The 15,891-nt window shown below is 38.0% G+C and overlaps 1 protein-coding gene across 1 annotated transcript in view; it reads right to left on the bottom strand.

Annotated features, from left to right (window-relative positions):
• LOC149076984 (neuropeptide Y receptor type 6-like) overlaps positions 1–6,969 on the bottom strand; it is a 78,093-nt gene extending 71,124 nt beyond the window's left edge. Inside the window, exon 1 of the mRNA XM_089242605.1 lies at positions 6,781–6,969. The gene's annotated coding sequence lies outside the window, so the exon portion shown is untranslated. The remainder of the gene's footprint in view (positions 1–6,780) is intronic.
• Positions 6,970–15,891: the final 8,922 nt, after the last annotated feature.

Below are 15,891 nucleotides of genomic sequence, written 5' to 3'. Positions count from 1 at the left end.
AGATGATCAATTGACTTGGGCCAGAATGACATGAATTGGTTCACTGTTGTCTTTAGGGGACAGGAAAGTGGTTCAATTCTAGATGGACCAGATTTCTGTGCTTGATGACTTCAGACACGAATCTTGCACTTTCTACACCCATCACAGCCAGGAGGACAATTTGTCATGGGAATAGGAAGCATTCTGATTCAATGGAACGATTGTTATTGGTTTTCTTTTTTGTGAGGTTCAGAAGTTCAAAGACTATCGGATCATTCTGAAAGAACCTCTCTACTTCCAATGAGGATCACAATAGAGGGTCCTTGTTAGTTGTTTCAACGTGTTAATGCTCCCCTATTCCCACATCTGCATCTACCAGTGCAAACTTTACTGATAATTTGGTGAGTTGGAATGATAATCTATGAGCCTGTTCTCTCCCTCCCCACCCCCAATAATATTTTTCTCCGTTATTTCCTTAATGTTAGCAAAGAGACCAATTTTCGGAGATTTATTGCTCGTACTTCAACTACACATTATTCAAATGCCTGTACATAAAAAGGCTAAAATTCTTTCAAAATCTTTCCAATACTGCCGTATATCAGTTTTAGACAGAGGGCTTTGTGCAGACCGGTTGTGTATCCACCTCTATTGGATTACAGCATGGATACATATCATATTATGCATGTTCTTCAATCTATCATTTTAAAATGAGAAAGTCAGTGATTGTGTATATTTTGGAATATTTACGGAATCGCTTCGGTTGATTTCCAAATCAAAAGCAAATGGACTGACAATTTCTATACATACAGTTTAATACATTTCTAAGAAGTACAGAATCATTCTACGATTAATCATATCTAGGCGTAAGAAAGCGTTCTATGCATTTTTTGGACTAACGTAAGAAAAAAATCATTTCATTTTTAGACTATCGCAAGGATTCATTGCATCTTTAGACGTACGCGTGAGCATTTTGCCTATTTTATGACTTTCTAGACGTACGAAAGTATTCTACGCATTTCTAGACATAAGGAAGCATTACACGCATTTCTAGACATAAGGAAGCATTACACGCATTTCTAGACATAAGGAAGCATTACACGCATTTCTAGACATAAGGAAGCATTACACGCATTTCTAGACTCACGTAACGATTCATTGCATTTCTAGACTCACGTAAGGATTCATTGCTTTTCTAAACTCGCGTAAGGATTCATTGCATTTCTAGACTCACGTAAGGATTCATTGCTTTTCCAGACGTACACAAGCATTTTACGCACATTTTGTGCCTTTCTAGACGTAAGAGAGCATTCTACTCTCACTCAAAGATTCATCACATTTCTACACACACACGTGCGCAAGAAAATTCATCACATTTTTCACACATATGCAAGCATTCTACATATTTCTAGTCGTAAGAGAACACTCTACGTATACAGACGTAAAAAAAAGACGTCCCAAGACTACGCTTTTTTAGTCTCATCCAAGAATGAATAGAATTTTCTAGACGTATGCAACATGAAATTGCAAAAGGTGACCATAAAATAAGTTTGCCTCACTGGCCAACATATTATTTTACTTGAAATGGAATTCCTTCGAAGTTTTTCTAGACATGATCACCGATTTGTATGTGCTTAGTAGCAAAAATTTCTCCTCGCTATCTAATATAGCAGTTTTCTTCCACCGACTAGCTTCGCGGTTAGGATAAATCGGCCCTCCAAATGTTTTAGGTAAGCATATATTCACTCCATGCATATCAAATACATATGCCAAATCTCTTCCCCACCGGATGCGATTAATTTCCCGGAGGTGCAATTTGCATTATTGAGAACGACTTATATCACTCTGGCTGTAGTTATAAAGGATTCATGAGTTGCACATATCGGTCATAAAGCTGAGTGCACCAATCACCGATAGAATAATTCCATCATATTTGGTATATAGCCTATTCCCAAACTAATAAATAGAAAGTATGCATATATTATAGCATTTCATATATCGTCCCATGCAGTTCTTCCATTGCGTGGTTTATTTTGAAGTTGGCAATAATCATTTAAAACCATTGTGAAGCAGTGCAGGACAAATCTTTAAAAATTTACATGCTCGGTCAGGCATTTGACTTAAAATAATACGTCAACGAATCGGTATTTTACATGACCGAAAATTTTTACGAAATATTGTAATTGGGGATTTACTTATTTCCTTATTTGTAAAAAAAAATTCATATTGTTAAAAAGTACGCACAAGATAGCTTCATAGAATAGTTATTCGCATAACCCTCTTCAAAAATAATTATGAATACACAAATTTCTAATAAATCATAATCTAAATCCGTCAGAGCAGACAAGGCTCGGGCTCTGTTCCTTCCGGGATATAAGTTTCTTTACCCGTGTGAGTTTGGCAATGCTGGATTTAGCAATCTGGGGAGGACAGGGAACGCCTCTATCTCCCCACAATCCCGATCCTCTGTGCAAGTCCTAGCTGCCGGAGCGGAACTTTTGGTCCTTGGGTTCTTGTCCCCCCTCCCCCAATTTAGCATCAGCCCCCTCTCCCTGGACAGCCCAGAAGGGGCCGACGGGCTCAAACATCGGCCGCAGGTATCCCCATCCACATCCCCCTTCGCCGAAACGACCCCGAAAGTCTTCATATTGCTGTATTTGCAACCAGAATTTCAATTTAAATTACACAGGCATATATATTCTCTCTAAATCTGTCTTATCACTATTTTAACTATTGATAGCATGCAAGAAAACCCCAGCATAGAGAGTTTCCTAATCATATTAGGTTATTTATCGCCCTTCGTCAGAATATTTTTTCCTATCAACCTCACTCCCCTCCCCCTCCTCCTCCTGTTAAGACATTCCTTTGGATTCAGGATCAAGTTTGTCAAATTATTATTGGTCTATCGAAACATCCTCATAAAATAAATGTGGTCACTATAATTGAAAAGCAGTCAATTATAATTTTTCGGGCTGTTGGTGAGTGGCTGTTCCCTTGGGTCATGGAATCATTCATACGATTAACGTTCCAGGGTTGGACAAGGTGAGCTGCGGGAGGCGCAGCAACACCAGGCCGCAAAATACGTAAAATTAAAACGGAGAAAAATGCTTTGAATACATAATTCATTGTAAATGAGTCCTAGCTGGAAAATGCATAATAAGAATAACTAGTAGCTACTTTCTTTCTTTCTTTCAAACCGAGCACAATTCAGGTCTGTCACCACCTATGGACGATTTGCTACCTACTGAGTTGTACCGGAAGTGTAACTGTCTGTGTGTACCTAGAGAGCGTCTGAGAGCGTATGTAGTGTTGTGTTTGATTTTTCAGTGTCGCCATCTATATTTCAGAAGGGAAGTGAATGATGTGTTATGATTTAATTACATTTGTACTGTTTGTAGGTCTGTTGCTCTCTGTGGCGAGACTTTTTAAAGGAAAGATCGGCTCACATTCGCACCTTAGTTGGGAACCACAGAAAACTAGTAGCTACTAAAAATTTTTTATTTAGCAGCTACCTTTGAACAAACCTTATTATAGAGCAGTGATTCCCAACGTGGGCGTTAACGCTCCCTTGGGGGCGATAGAATGTTCCAGGGGGGCGGTAGAAGCTACGGGTATAGCATGGGATTCTATGGGTGAGATTGCGTTGGGGGGCGCTGGGAGAAAAAAATTTCTGAAGAGGGGGGCGATGGGACAAAAAAGGTTGGGAAACTATGTTATAGAGCATGTCCAGGAAGTCCTTACCAAAGCCTTTTTCTATCCCGCCAAGAAACGTACTTGAGAGAAAGTATCCAAAGAACGTCAAAGAATCATTTATTTCATTAGGGGCACCCTACTAAATTTCTGAACACCCTGCATATATACAGTCAGCCCTTGATTCATGAATGTCCCGATTTGTGAGCGACTCGGTTTACGAACACGCAAAACGGTCTAAATCCCGGAAGAAGCATATACTTCAGAAATGTGAGATTACATTTTATTCCCCCATAGAATTCGCTTAAGGAAAACCTATATTTCATCAGAATAAAAAATTCACACCAGCCACGAAATACGGCTCCTTTCATCCAGCCCATGGATCAGCAGGTCATTTCAAACTTTATGAAGCTCTGAAGAAAAAAAAGTATTTTTCAAAGATGTTTTGTGTGTGCGATATTAATGCAACGATATTTGACGTAGAACTAACAGTCAGTAATTTCTGTGTAAAAGTTCACACTAAGGATGTAGAACCGTACTTCAAGCCTGTTATGTGCTTTACAGCTATGCCACATACCAGTTAAGGGATCCCTGAATGTGCCACGAACCGTTTAAGTGTTCTAGAACTGTTCCGCGGGGTCACTCAAGTGATCTGTGAATGTGCCACGGGCGTTCTTGAATGATCTGAAAATGTGCCTCGGGCCGCTTAAATTCTCTGGAATTGTGCCACGGATCACTTAAGCGTCTGCAAATGTGTCGCTTAGTTCATTTTTACAAAATTAGTTTTGAGGTGGCTGGGCCCTCATCATATAACCCCAAGGGCCACATTCGGTAAATAGTTTTGAAACCGTATGTAGATATGACGGTTGTTTGTGCTGTGATGAACTTAAAGTACAGTAAAACCTGTCTTTAACGGAATAGCAAAGGAACAGATATTTCTTCGGTGGATCACAGGTTTTCGCTTAATAAAGGTTCAATTAACATAATGAATAAAATATGAAACTATCTCGTATGTAATTGAAATAAACTAAAAATAAATTAATTGAAAATAAAGTAAATAATTCAGCCAGCCCCTTATGAATATATAATTTATTTTGTATACATATTTATAAGGCTTATATTTATTTTATTTATAATGGCCTTCCAAGCCATTATGAATAAAATAATTTAAATAATTTTCTCTATAATTACTAAATATTTATCACTTGATGTGAAACATTATTTATTAAAAATTCATATGTATATTTACTTAAATAGTTTATAATAGTTTAAATGCACATTTTACATACATTAACTATTCGCAAATTGCCGAATAGTAAATAAAAAAATTAAAGACAGTACTGTAAATAAAACTAAATTTTTATTTTTTCCGGTTGTCAATAAGAGTTTCCCATATGCAAGTTCACCGTGGTCCCCCACAAGGATGGGGCTGACAGGGCTTCGGCCCTGGGACCCGTCACTATTTTCTCATAATTTTTTTGTTTTTTCCCGCTATAAATTCATCATAAAGGGGCCCGTGGAGATCTGATCTAGGGAACCCGCAAAAGATCCCAGCCTAATGACCCTGCCATAGGATGTGGGGGTCCATGCAGTTCACACCCTTTGCTGTTTGACTTTCATAAAACAATTTAGCTTCAGAAATCATTCAAGACATAACCGAGCCATTATGATGTAAAGCAAAGTGATGCAGGTCTTTCAAGGTTCTACACATAAGACTTCCCCCCCCCCCCTACGTTATTATTCTTCCGAAATGATGACATTCATCTCACATACTCATCCTCTTCTTTTTGACATTCTCCAAAATTTTCAATGAGAGTGTCAATATCTGTCGTGTCAAGTTCCGCTTGTATGTACATTGTCGTCTACGTTTATGTAATCCTTGGCACTGTGACAATCGAAAGCAGCTTGCATGAAAATTTGTAAGTCTAATATCATTTGGAAATCAAACCCTTGCACCGATTTTTCCCGTAGAAAAGATTTTTCCAAAAAAAAAAAAAATTGTTGCAGTTTCAGGAAGCAAATGCTTTGCCGCTTAAGCTTATGCAAATGCTTAAGTTTATTAATATCACAGCATCTAGTACAAAAATAGTTTATGCTAATATAGGGATGAAATTTTCCTTTATACGGGGGTGAAATTTCCCTTTCAATTTTCGCGAATTGAAGACAGCATCCAATTTTACTAACCTCCATTTTATGAACCAACACGTTTTTGAGAATTAGTCTTTAGATCCTGAACAATATGTCATTTTTATGAATGCCTTTACAATTTATGAATTTTCAATTATATGAATCTTTTAAGTCAAAGCCATCCTTACCAGAACGCGGAGCCCGGTGCAAAAATAGTAGCGGGGCCCCAGCGGCGTCCTTATAATATCGGGGAGCTCTGGGTTTATATATTCTGTGGGAGAGTGGAATCGAAAATTCAGAATAAATGTACGAAATAGTTCCAGAATTGATGAAAATGCAGAACAAATGAAGGAAATAATTCATAATTCGTGAAAATTCAGAATAAATTTAAGAAATAATTCCATAATTGATGAACATTCAGAATTCATGGGAAAGATAATTCCAGCATTAATGAAAATTAATATATGAAAAAATTATCACCGCAAGTGCGGGAGCCCCTCCACCCAAAAACAAAAAAAACGCGGTACCTGGTGCAACCACAACTTTCACATACCCCTAAGGGTGGCTCTGGTTCGAATTCGTAAAAACGAGAACCAACTCTACAATGCAATAAAATTATGATATGCTGAACTCAGATAAAATATACTAGAATCTCTATATGACAAATTTTAAAATTTTGCTGTATGTTTTTTTTTCTCCGAAATTCTTGCAATTTTTTTGAATTAAATTCTTTATCATTCATTCCTTTACAACGAAGTTCCTATTTTTCGAAATTTCTTCTCAACAGTTTCGAAGAAAAGAAAATTAATTTAGAAAAAATTGATGCTTTTCTGATTATTTCATTACTTACTGCGAGTTTGTATTTCATTCTTTCTACGAGAATTTTGATGCAAAATATGTTGTAATTAAACTTTTCAAGTACTGTGTTCAATTATGCACAAGAAATACATAGATTGACATGAATGAAATAGAAAAATAGTTAATTACTTTTTTTCTATCCGGACTCGCAATTAAGTGTGATGTAACTTCCAAGAAAAGCACGTGTGGATCAGATGCAACTGATCTTCCATCTGTATCACAACGTCTCTCGAGTGGAATCGATGTAATAGACGGCGGCGGTGGCGCACTTTATGATCTTGAAGGAATAGCCCGAGATTCGCGGATCAAGTCGAGAACGAATCCGGCGAACATGAGAGAGCCACGAGTTTTATCATTGAAAGTAGACACAACTTTCCCTCGAGACTTCAATCACATGACTACGGCGCATGCGCAAATGTAAGAGTGGGGAAAAAAACGTATATATACATCTAAGTTTTACATTTTGCGTTTATTATTTTTCCGGTTCCTGTTGAAAATATAATACAATGTAAAAACGAGAGAGAAAACTGCTTTCTCATTTCGCTCAATGTTATATTATTTTGCACACACTCATAATAAAGGTGTAGGAATCGATTAAGGCAGTGTTCCCCAAAGTGGGCAATATCGCCCCCCAGGGAGCGATGGAATGATCCAAGGGGGCAGTAAAATTATGTGTTTACAAAGGATATGGGTTGGGTTGTGTGTGAGTTGGGGCGATGAGATTAAAAAAATTGTTGAAGAAGGGGCGATGGAACGCGAAAAGTGTTGGAAACCATGATTAGTTAACTATTTAGGGATCGGTGTTAGGCCCGATCTTATTTACTTTGTACACTTACGATATTACTCAGGCTGTGTCACCCATCTCTCTATTGCAATTCGCTGATGACGTGAAGTTATTCTCTCCAGTGGAAAACACTAGGGGCTTAAGAATTGCATGCCAACAACTTTTCCAGTGGAGTTGTCAGTATAAGCTACCTATTTCATCATCAAAAAGTGGATCAATGCATTTAGGTAGACGCACCGATCCTGAATATTACCAACTAGGTAATGAAACGTTACAGCAATTGGATACATGCGTGGATTTAGGTATTACAATGAGCCGCATTCTGGATTTCACTGATCATTATCATGGCATAGTCTGCAAAGCTAATAGAATTTCATATATGTTACGTACGGCATACCGTAAGTGTGATGCGCATACGTTGTCATATGCTTTCTGTGTGTACGTTCGCCCGACTCTGGAGTTCTGTTCTCAAGTATGGAGCCCTTACAAAATCAAGGACATACAGCTCCTCGAAAAGCCACAGAGGTCGTTTACTAAACGAATACCTGGCATGAGCGGTCTATCTTATTGCCAGAGACTTCAATTTCTGGGTTTATACTCACTGGAATGGCGTAGAATCGCTGCAGATCTGAAGATGTGCTACAAACTAGTCCATCAAATTGTTTATCTACCATCGAGAGAGCCTTTCTTTTAGATCATAGACAGGCGAGTTAACCTACGTAGGCATCGCTTCCAAATAAGAATACCAATGGTTAGAAGGGATTGCTTTTTCTACGGATATAGATGCCGCGTGGCAAGAATATGGAACAGTCTTCCATCAGAACTTGTATGTGCCTCCTACGCAAGATTTGCTTCCACTATTGGGGATTTCGACCTGACTCCGTATGCGAAGTGCTTCCCGTGACGACTATTATTATTTTTTTTTTCTTCCAGTATAAGTGCATTTCATGCCTTCTGGGGTTATTGTAAATAAATTAAGATTTCTAATATTGTGGTTACCGTAATTTCCTGCGACTGACTTTATATGTCATTCATGTTTCAAGGGGTTGTATAGTTATTAAAATAAAATTAAAACAAAATTTACGCAGTCCCCGTGTTCCCCGAAACCCAATTAAAAAGTTGTTTCCCCCTGTCTCTCTCTTGGTGTCACCAAAATTTTTCATGTTTCTGAGTGCAATATTCCCTGCGATATTTGAATTTGAAAAACGGAGGAGAGTTGGGAAAAAAACATCTCTAAAGCCCCGTGATAATTACCGGCATGGGGCAACTTTTTTCCCCTCGTAGGGAAAAAGAAGGTGAGAGAGAAGCTCACCAAAAAAAGCCCGTCCTTCTTGGTGTGGATTGATGGTCGACACCGACCTTCTCTCCCATAATCGTTTGCGCCGCAAAAACTACTGTAAGTTCCTTCGTCAGCCATCTTGAATCAACCACTTCCGTTAAACCCACGTAACCAGTGACGACTTCCGGAAAGAAGAGGGGGATTACCGGCATAAACTAAACGTCGTGTGAATGGTTTGTAGTGAAAATCCCCGTTACCGGGGACTTCCCGGGATGTTTTATTGTACATGTGAACGGGGTTTAAATGTGGAAAAACCGTTTTACCCGCATTTAACGCTGTTTTTCTTCAAATTTCATCGGACAACAAATTTCTAATTGGGTTTTAAGACACACGGGAACTGTATAAAGAATTTTTTATTTTATTTTAATAACTATACAACTCCTTGAAACAATGACATATGAGGGGTAGACCATAGCAGATGAAAGCAATGACCATAGCAGTAGACCACAACCATAGCAGATGAAATCCATTTATCTTTACTATGGATAATAATAGCACCTTAAAATTTTTGTAAAAGTCCTGCTTTTACGAATTTTGGAAAAGCAGGGCACTAAAAAGGATAGTTTCAACTTTGACATATTTAATTCCTTTGCATCACTTGAACTGAATTGTCTATCAAAGACTTTAAGGTGTTATTATCCGTAATAAAGATAAACGGACTTGACCTACTATGGTTGTGAACCCCTCATATCTGAGTACTACAAGTCATATGGAAACTTTTTCCAAGTGGAAGTATACCTCTAGTATATCAACGGTTCGGCAATAAAATGTCATACTCTCTGTTTTCTATGCACCCTGTATATGTATGTTATGCGATGTATAGCCCGCAGATGCTTATACTGCTACATTGAGTGGGGAAAATATCATCGTATAGTCCGGAGCGGCGTACTTCAAACTTTGAATGCTAGAATGAGGGTCCCCGCCGAATGTAGGATCGGCAGCGGCGTATAATCTGCAAGTGAGAAACATTAATAATAAAACTTCAAAAGGCTGAAACACACTAAACTGACGTGAATTCCCTTCATGCTAGAGACGTGGTAAATTCTGATTCGTGGAAATTCTGTGCCGTGGGAATTCCACGTCACATAATTTGTACGTCACTGAATTTCCACGAATAAGATTTCAGAAATTCGTCATCATAAATTAATGCATCTCTTAAAACATCAGACCAGTGTACACACCATATATTGTCTGATATGATCCCGTGCCATCTGACGTGGCGTGTAACTTACGCCACGTCAGATGGTAATCACTTCAGTGTAGTGCGTTTTCGCCTTAAGAAATGTTAGAGGCTGTTTTTCGTGCTTTTGCCGAAAAAATGACGGTTTTTTTACTCATATCTCTCTCTCTCTCTAAATGCCATCTTTTAACCCTCTATTACCTCTTCACTCCCATAAAAACGTACTGATTTTTCTTTTCTTTACAAATACGAATGTAAGTAGGTGCTGTTAGAAATTTTTTAATTGAAGCAGTACAACACAGCAATTAGAGTGTATTTCCTAATTAATTAAAATGCTGCATTTTAAGATTAAAATATACAGTTTGCCTTGTTTGTTTTATGTTATTTATATATACTGTAGATAAAATTTTGTTCAGCAAAGCCGGATAGTTTTCGCCTTGAATTTTATTTTTAATTTCCTCTCAAATTTGGTACGATTTTATAAACCTCTGAACACTTAAAATTTCACCAGTTCTCAGAAAATGGCACCGACTAGGAATCACTTCATTCTAGATAAAACATTTAAACATGTACTTTCTAAACAATCCAAAAAAAGGTCTAATGGGTTTAACAACATATTTACCATGTTTATGCAAATATATAAGAGACCTTATAGAGAAGGGGTTCTTAACCTTTTTTAGCTAAACGGACACCCCTCGTGCCAGTAAAGTGAGGACCACGGACCCCTTCTCTGAAAAAACACTTTTAAGCAAATATAAAATATAATAAAGAAAAACTAAAAAGAAACACAGTCATGTAACGAGTGTGTATATGTGTTTCTTCTCCAACAACTTCGAAATACAAAAACAGAAAACGATGTAGTGAAAATATTTTTTTGAGATGTTGATTTTTTTTTTAAGGAAGGAAAAATCTCATCTTTGCCGTTACTTTCTGCCTTAAAAAATCAAAACATCTCAAAAAGAAATAAATATCTTCACAACATCCAGTTTTCTGTATATCTTGCATTAACAAGTGGAGAGCGACATCATGCCATTTAACTATGAAATACACAGTAAAACTTATACAAGGATGACGTCACTCTCCGCTACCATACGAAGGTTTTTAACAACTATCTGTTGCGAAGATTAACCAAAATTCATCTTCGCAACAGCCAGTTGTTAAAAACCTTCGTATGGTAGTGAAGAGTGACGTCATCCTTGTATAAGTCGCTATCTGGTGGCAGCGTCAGTAGTTGTGAGCTTGTCCTGAGTCTGGTCCGACCGTCCATGTATGGTTCCGTTCAGTGTACACGAACTCCAAGGAAAGATTGAGAGATTCGTTGCCTTTGTAGTCTAGTGGTCTAGGGCGTGCACCCGGAAAGTGAAAGGATGTGGGTTCGATTCTCTCTCATCGCAAAGGCAGTTGAATTTCCTGTTTCCAAAATTCATCTTCGCAACAGCCAGTTGTTGAAAATCTTCGTACAGTAAAACTTGTTTAAAGCAGAATCGCAAGGATAGCAAATCTATATTTTCAAAGTTGGACGTGTTTCCACTTTTTCAAAATTTGGAAATCAAAATCATATTATACTCGATGCTGTTGAATGAAAATCACTGGCGATGGTTCTTGGGTGAAAATTCGTGAAGACATCGGATATTCCCGGAAAAAATGTGTGTGCGAGCGAGTGATAAATTACTATATTTGTTTGTTTACACAAACATTTCAAATATTGCTTTCCGGTTCTGCATAGGACAAATGTATATGTTACTGCTTTTAATGAGTTTTCAAGTTAAATTCGATTTATTACAAACATTCCATTTCGAAGACTGTTGCTGTTTATCTTGAACGAGAATATTGTACTTCGCGTGGCGTAGTATATGAAAGCGCAACACGCATATCATGCTGGACATCTAATCGATTGCAATATTTCGTTTTGATTGATGCAAGCGTTGGAAATCCCGATTCTCTCCCATAGATATTTGGTTGCAAATGGAATCAAATGTGATCCACTGCTCGCTTTACAAGACGGGGGGTACAATTGTCCCATTGAGCACCAGAACTCTGCAAGGCTCTTTGAATCGTATTCCATTCTGAGAGCTCTGAGGTCGATTAGTTCATCTATTGACGAATCAGCATCTTCGATGCAGTTTATATCGGATAGGAAAGGATTACGGATCCATGTTTCTACTTGAGATCCACCAACATGAAAATAGTTTCCGAAAGAATTCTGTAGTATTTCTTAGTGTTTGCAAACATTTTTTTTTCTTTTTTTTTAACAGCTGAGAGAGGATTTTGCATCCCCACTCCATCTCGACATTACACTTCCTCCAATATAGGAAAGTTATCAAAAATGTCACCCTTTACTCTATTTTCCGAATTGGTAACTGCCCCCAAAAGAAGCTTGCAATATTTCAGTAGCATCCATTGTAAGTAACTTCACATCCTTGAATAAAAATATTCATTTCATTCATTTTTATGGTGAAAAATATCTACCAGTTAAGCCAAAAAATGAATAAGATCTTTTCTTCTAAAATATTCCAAGAGTGGGTTATTCCTTTCTTTCAGAAAAAGTGAAACTTCTTTCCTGAATTCAAACAAGCGTTTTAAAACTTGCACCCTTGAAAGCCACCACACTTCACTATGGTAGAGAAGCACCTTATATTCTGCTCCTATTTATTCACAATATACGTACACACACATTCTAACATGTACCAATTCGTTTGAAGTTCCGCAGAGGAATATGGACAAGATGCATATCTGGTTTAGTAGTTTCCGAAAGATGCTCACAAAATAAGAATTCTTTAAGGGTACCAACCTGCACATTGCTAACAAAAACAAAAGGCTGGAAACATTGAGAGATGCCTGCAGTTTTATTCAACTGCATAAACTAAAGCGAAGTGGCGAAGCTTCTTTTTTTTTCAAACAGAGCATAACTTGAGTGTGTGTATATATATATATATAGTGTTGTATCTTATTTTCAGTGCTGCCATCTATATTTCAGAAGTGAAGTGTAATGATTGAATATTTGGAATCGAATTTTGGAATTGAATATTTGGATTGAATATTTGTGCCGTTGTAGCCAGTTGCTCTCTGTAGTGACATTTATTGGAGGGGAGATCGGTTTGCATTCGCGCCTCGAAGTTGGGAACCACAGCAAACCAAATTCAGCCAACCACCAGTGGAGTTCGGACTCGGAACCTCCCGATCTGAGTCAGTTACTATGATCACTCGACCACTACAGCCAGCGGCAAAAAAAAAACGTCGAGCTACGAATTCCTCTATGACTTGCTTTAAAATATATAAAAAGATATATCAACTGAAATGTATCACATCATTTGCGCACAATAGGGCGGCTTCCAGTTTTTTCCTCTCTTATGATCCACAAACCAATTCGACCATTTCTAGTGCGCCCATCTTCACCAAAGTTTCTCCAGTAGAGTGGGGTTTCTCTTGTTTGGCGATCTGGGGAGGGTGAGGGGGGGGGGGTAAGCAAAATTTTATAAGATGGTTCAAGAAAAGGCTTTCGCGGAATAGCAAACCCAAGTTTCGGAAGTTTTCCGCCTTTTTCCAACTGAGCTTTTTTCACAGGGGAAAAAACCCACATCTTTAGATGCATATTCAATATGGACGGACGTGAAATGTTCTTTCAGTTTTCTCGGCTTCTTGGTATAGTTCGCAACGACTTTTCCGCAGAAAAAACACTGTGGCTTCTTTTCATCGATGCAAAATAAAACCAAATAAAAATCATAGTGATAATAGAAATCATCATACTTCCTTTTCTTCGACATTCCAGGCTCAAATTAAATCTCGAAAAAATAGAAATGAAGATAGCATTAAGTTTTAAGAAAGATATTAGAAAGTTTTTAAATCGCAGAAATCTGGGCTCACAACACGATAGATTTCCACCCGGACCATTTAAATTCATCGTTAAATCGAGGGTATTGTTAAATTTGTAGTCGTTAAATCAGGGTTTGATTGTAATTAGGTTCGTGAATATAAACATGCATTTCGCATGCTGATTGAGTGTAAAATAAGATTATGCTTTCCAACTTTCCGAGAGAGATAGACACACGAGTTGCGGCAGTGAATTAGGGTTCATGTTTCCTCTGGAATCCTGCGCTTTTTCTGTAACTACGCTATGACACTTTCAAATCCTTCCAAGAAATAATAATTTTTAAATTTCGATATTGTTGCCATTTTTCTTGCGAATTAGCGTTTAAAATATTTGATAATCCCTTCGGGATAACAGTATAAGAACGTTGTGTGTAGAAGATACTAGACGCGCGAATGTCTTCACTTCGTAATGCAAAAGGTTCGTGAGTAGAATGAAAGATAAAAGAAACAAACTCTGCTACAACGGGATACCTATGCCACCATTGGATATCAGTATATCCCACATAACATACTCAGTCGTCTCGTCCATATTCCTCTGCGGAATTTCTAACGAATTGGTACATGTTGAAATGTGTGTGTATGTGTAGTAAAAATTTTTCCAACTGTGAGTGAAGTGTGATGATTGAATAATTATAGGCCTGTTGCTCTCTGTGGCGAGACTTTTTAACGGGGAGATCCGCTCTCATTCGCGCTTCGAAGTTGAGAACCACAGAAAGCCAACTTCAGCCGACCACCACTATGGTGATGGTGGGGTTCGAACCCGGATCCTCGCGATGCGAGTCCATCACTGTGACCATTCAACTGGTCCCTTAGGCTGGGAAATGTCGTGGGACTCAAGCCAGATTTTTCATGGGGCCCCCTACTTAATTTATAGGGTGAAAAAAATGATAAGGATTTATTTCTGTGCCCCAAGCGGGAGCCCTCTCTGCCCTACCCTTGAGGGGTTATGCCCCTCTCTCACAACTTTTTGGCCTTTGGGATTGAGATGTAGTTTAACGTTCAGAAATAACATCGAACAGATGCGGAGAATGCCAACAATTAATGTATTAGATTAAACTCAACAAAAATATTAGTATATAAACGGTTAAAAACAGCTAAACATAATTGAATAAAAATAAGGGGGAAAAAACAAACAGAGGGTTAAAATCGACGGAAAAAATCAACATATGCTGTACGTCACGCTATTTATACTCGTTGTTGGTATGGCCACACAACACACACATGAACATTCGATTACGGTTAACACGCACAACGGTCAAGAACAAATATATATTCAAAACAGTCAATATTGCGACAGTTTCAGCACCACAACTTATTCAAACAATTCCTAACAAAGCTCTGTCAGCCTCCTGACGAGGGTCGCCATTAGGGGCTGCTGGTGAGCTCGACCGCCCCTGTACAAGATATACAGAAAAACTGGATAATTTTGTAGAGATTACTGTTTTTCGGAAAACTTATCTCTGCCCCCACGGGGACTTGAACTAGCACCTCCTAGAGATAGAAGGCAGTATAAGCAATATCCACAAGTGTAAGAGAGAAAGAGATAAAGTCCGTAAAAAAATGGTGTATGTGTAAAATTTCCTGTATTCTCTCTTATTTTGAATATGGCTTACTTGAACATTTGAAATCAAGAATTAAGTTGTTGTTTTTTCATGACTTTGTCATAATATACAAATACAAGGCCACAACAGCCAAAATGTCCACCGAGGTGTCTGAGAAAAAGATTCCCTTTACAAGAATGTCATCCATTTCTGAAATACAACAACCCAATTGAAAATGCAATTATAAAAACAGGGCAAAGTCTGGTTTCACACAATTGTGTTTCATCTCAGTATGAAAGCCCATCAAAATCTCCGCTTCCAACACTTACCTGGCCGCAAAATATACTTCAAGCCAAACTGATTGTCCTGTAAGACGCTTGCTGCCAAGCTTTGGAATGCAATTGTAGGATGATTAAATAATTCTTCCAGATGTTACTAACTGTTAGTTTAACGTCAGATATCATTGCATTAATATCGCAAAACATCTTTGAAAAAGTTTTTCTTTTTCTTCAGAGCGTCATAAAGT

The sequence above is a fragment of the Pholcus phalangioides genome, unplaced genomic scaffold (assembly GCF_987345545.1).
Source record: "Pholcus phalangioides strain wild (caught in Gottingen) unplaced genomic scaffold, Ppha-v1.0 ptg000015l_1, whole genome shotgun sequence".
NCBI lineage: Eukaryota > Metazoa > Arthropoda > Arachnida > Araneae > Pholcidae > Pholcus > Pholcus phalangioides.
The sequence above is the reverse complement of the archived record's forward strand: the minus strand, read 5'-3'. Positions and strand labels throughout refer to the sequence as shown.